The following is a 5,068-nucleotide window of genomic DNA, read 5'->3' on the forward strand; positions in this document are numbered from 1 at the left end:
AAGATGAGTGTTTATTCACTTGTCATTGCACGAGAGTAAGGCAAAGGTATTAGGGATGCCCAGTCCTGAAATGCAAAAAATTGAATTTACTTTATGTTGTCAAATAATAAATTCCTTGGAAAGTGTTGGTATGGAGGGAAACCGTGGATACGGCTAGCCATGGAAAGTGAAAGTACGGTGGAAAAAGGAATAAACTTTATTTTCTGTTTGGGAACCGCCTATGATATATCTAGCATGGAAAGTATTGGGAACTACTCGATTGTTTTCATTGGTAGGAAAAGCATGCCACCCAAAATATTTTTATCTCTATTTTTTCGCTTTGAGCTCAGGCACCTCTACAAATCACTACGTCCCTCTGCGAAGGGCCTTTCTTTTACTTTATGCAATTTTTATTTTTATCTGACTCTCCATCTTGTCTTATAAAGCACCAACTAAGGGGCACTATGATTGTACTTGAGCATTGGGTGTAGCTAATATGCGAGTGTGTTTCATGAATGGATCAATGATTGAGCATAATGGGCTAGGAATAACGTGCTTTAGTGTTGATATTTTGAAAGACATGGTTGCTTATTGATATGCTTGAGTATTGAAATCTTCATGTCAAAACTAGACTTGCTTTGAATCATATAATAGTCCAAATATCCATGCTACAAAGAAAATAATATGTGATGAACATGTTAGGCAACATTCCACATCAAAAATACTGTTTTTATCATTTACCTACTCGAGGACGAGCAGAAATTAAGCTTGGGGATGCTGATACGTCTCCAACGTATCTATAATTTTTTATTGTTCCATGATGTTATATTATCATTCTTGGATGTTTTACAACCATTTTATAGCAACTTTAGATAATTTTTTGGGACTAACCTATTGACATAGTGCCCAGTGCCAGTTGCTATTTTTTGCTTGTTTTTTACTTCGCAGAAAATCAAGACCAAACGGAGTCCAAACGCAGCGAAACTTTTTGGAGATTTTTTCTGGACCAAAAGACACCTGTTGGGCCAAGGAAGTACCAGAGGGGGGCGTCGAGGGGAGCACAACCCACCAGGGCGCGCCCAGGTGGGTTGTGCCCACCTTAGTGGCCTCCCGCACCGCCTCTTTCCTATATAAATACCCTGATATTACAAAAACCCTAGGGGAGTCGACGAAAATCAATTCCAGCCACCACAAGTTCCAGAACCCACAGATCCAATCTAGACACCATCATGGAGTGGTTCATCATCCTCATTGGTGCCTCTCCGATGATGTGTGAGTAGTTCATTATACACCTACAGGTCCGTAGTTAGTAGCTAGATGGCTTCTTCTCTCTCTCTCTCTTGATTCTCAATACAATGGTATTTTGGAGATCTATTTGATCTAACTCTTTTTGCGGTGTGTTTGTTGGGATCCTATGAACTTTGAGTTTATGATCAGATCTATGTTTTTATCCATGAAAGTTATTTGAGTCTTTTGAGCTCTTATATGCATGATTACTTATAGCCTCGTTGTCGGTGTCAAAACCGGCGGATCTCGGGTAGGGGGTCCCGAACTGTGCGTCTAGGCCGGATGGTAACAGGAGACAAGGGACATGAAGTTTTACCTAGGTTCGAGCCCTCTCGATGGAGGTAAAACCCTACATCCTGCTTGATTAATATTGATGATATGGGTAGTACAAGAGTAGTTCTACCACGAGATCAAGGAGGCTAAACCCTAGAAGCTAGCCTATGGTATGATTGTTTATGTGTATGTTGTCCTACGGACTAAAACCCTCCGGTTTATATAGACACCGCATAGGGTTAGGGTTACATAGAGTCGGTTACAATGGTAGGAGATCTTCATATCCGTATCGCCAAGCTTGCCTTCCACGCCAAGGAAAGTCCCTTCCGGACGCGGGACGGAGTCTTCAATCTTGTATCTTCATAGTCCAGGAGTCCGGCTGAAGGTATAGTCCAGCTATCCGAACACCCCCTAATCCAGGACTCCCTCAGTAGCCCCCGAACCAGGCTTCAATGACGATGAGTCCGGCGCGCAGATTGCCTTCGGCACTGCAAGGCGGGTTCTCCTCCAAATTCCGTGTACCCATTTGAATAAAGTCCGGTTTCTTGTAGATGTTGCGCTCCTTGGCTTCTACGCCCAATAATGGTCGCTTCCCACGTGTCAAACGAATATGAAAAGTCTGAGTGTTTTTACATTCACACCCCTAGCCGCGTAAATGAGATCCCCTATTTAAGGGGACGAGGATTTAGATCCAATCCACACCTTCTCCCCTCCGCGAGTGTTCATCATAGCGCATCCGACAAAGGTCCATTCCACCATGGCCAGCCGTCGCAACTCCTCCCCTCGCCCTTCTAGCCCTAAGCCTGGATATTGGGAGAGATGTTCCACCCCGCATAGCGAGCTAGTGACGCTCCAGACCAAGGGATTTCTCCCCCCGGCCTATATGGTCCCGGTTCGAGCCGGTCTTGCCGTCTACAACGGCGGAGAGCAAGCAGAGAATGCCCCTAATCCCTCCAAAGGAGAGCGGGTGTGCCTTGTCCCTTACTTAATAAGGGGGCTCGGATTTCCAATCCACCCATTTCTCCGAGGCTGCTGGAGTTCTATGGCCTCCAGCTACATCATCTCACACCTGCCTCAATATTGCATATCGCGGGCTTTGTAGCCCTCTGCGAGCTGTTCTTGGGTGTTGAAGCTCATTTCGGACTATGGAAGGAGCTATTTTGCCTCGTGCCCCGTTCCAAGAAGGGGTCAATGTATCAAGTGGGCGGAGCCGAAGTGTGGCGCATCGCCGGGACCGGATATCTGTCCGGAACCCCAAAGAAGGCGTCCGAAGACTGGCCCTCGGAATGGTTCTATATAGAAGACGTCTCGCTGCCGGATCCTGCCCGGATCGGCCTCCCTGAATTCAATAGTGCTCCCTTAAAGAAGCGCCTAAGCTGGCGCCCACGGAGCCCTCAGAGGGAAAGTGACAGGGACATGATTTACCTGATGGGCCGAATAAGATTGTTAGCCCATTCCGGACTAACCATGATCGGGGTTATGGCCGAAAGCATTATGCGGGGGGTGCAGCCGCTTCAGTATTGAAGCCACCCCATGTGGGACTTTAACGGGGAGGACGACGCCACCCGCTATGGTCGTAAGGGGCCGGACTCAGCCGCCGCTCTACTAAAGATCTTGTCCACTTTGTATAAGGGAGAAGAGGAGGAATTTCTTCGCATCAACCCTCAGGGTGGATTCTCCATGCACAATCCCCCGAGCTGGGTAAGCAGCCGTATTTACTTGTCCATCCATTTTGTATTCCCATTGTTAAATATTCAGTCTGACGACTTTAATGCAGGAACTGCGTCGTGCTGTTAAGGAAATAAGCAGCCCTCCTCCACGACCCGAGGACCCAGGACAGTCCCTCGACCCGACCTCTCAAGAGGATCCGGACATATCTGTGGAGCTGATTGATGGAGTGTTCCATCAATTGAGCGAGGACAATGCCTTGGTGGCCATTATGGCCGATTACCCAGGGCTAATCCTGACGCCCCAGGTACCTGATATCGAAGTCCCAGTACCCCGAATAGGTGTCCGCCCACTCATGTTCAGTTTCCTGATTGCAACCGAACTTTGCAGGGGAGGTTTTTAAGGCGGAAGGCCGAACCTGCGGCGACAAACCAACGAGGGGCCGTAGGGCCCCGTGGGCCGAAAAGAAGTGCAGTCCGGACCGAGGCGTCAGCGCAAAGGTATGGCGCGCCCCATTATCCCAGGTGTTATACCTTCGAGGCACATTGTCACTCGTGCTCTCTTCAGGACTAAGAGACCTCGCCGGACTATACCCGGAGAGGCTGCCAATCACTCATCCACCAGCCAGACTCCAAAGCCTGGTCCGAAGGCGGAGGCGAACGCAAGGTGCGTGCTAGACGCTCCTCCAACGGAGGATGTGGATGGGTTGTCTGCCACCAACTCTGAGGTAGAGAGTGCCATGAACCACAGGCGTCGCCGGACAATTCTTCGCGACGCTTGTTTCTCCCAAGGGGCGTTAGATGCCTTCAACTCGGGAGATGCGCACCTCCGTGCCGCTCAAAATGGTCTAGCAAGAGCCACGGAGCAATATGTGAAAGACATATGGGTAAGAAAATTTTGGTAATTATATATATAGCAGTAGCCCCCGAGACTTGAAACAGTTAGAATAACTGATTTAAGGATCATTTGATATGCAGGTTCTTACAGAAAAGAATCCCTACTATCCAAGGAGCTGGAAGAGTGCAAAGCCCAACTGGAGGCCGCACTAGCCGCGGCAGGGGAGCCTAAGGAGACCCCCTCTGGTAATATACACTTCGAAAGATAAGTATTTTGTGAAGCACGGCTTTGGTGCGAATCTGACAAATGAAATTGCAGATGGCGCCGGATTGAATCCGGAAAGGCAACACCTCCTACGCCAGCTAAAGGCTGGTGAGAGGGTGCTGCTAAAGGTGATGGGGGAGAAGAATAATCTCCAAGATGCCAACACCAAGCTGGGCGTCGAGCTGAAAGATGTTCGTGCCCAGCTGTCAGACTCTGTGAAGGAGAATCAGCAGCTTCGGCGCGGCATATTTAGTAAGTGCTTGAACGAACCTTTTGAAAGAAAGTTCGGCGGGGAAGTCGACTAACAGAGAAATGTCTATAGGTGTGCTAACAGGTCGTCCTATAGAGGAGATGCCCGGTTCTACGGGTGACCTTCTTCTCAAACTTTCGCAACTGCTCGATCGAGTTTGGCAGGCGATGCGAGGTGTCGCCCAGGCCCTGTGGCCATCCATCTCCATGCCCGAAGGTCTTGGAGAGCTTGCGGAGAAGCTAAAGGGAGCACGGCGGCGCTTCTGATTGTGGAAGATATCAGCCTGTCGTCAAGGCACTAGGGAGGCCTGGGCCATGGTGAAGATGCGGTACACAAAGGCTGACCCCAACCACATGGCCGAGGTCGGTCCTGTAGGGCCCGATGGGAAGGAGATCCCTGTAAGCTTAGTATACGGCCAAGTAGAGTTGGCCGCAAAGTATTCCCAGCAGGACTATGAATTAGACAGCCTATTAGATGGTATTGAAGAGGAATACAACCAGTCAAAATGAC

Source organism: Triticum aestivum, chromosome 6A (assembly GCF_018294505.1).
Source record: "Triticum aestivum cultivar Chinese Spring chromosome 6A, IWGSC CS RefSeq v2.1, whole genome shotgun sequence".
Lineage (NCBI taxonomy): Eukaryota > Viridiplantae > Streptophyta > Magnoliopsida > Poales > Poaceae > Triticum > Triticum aestivum.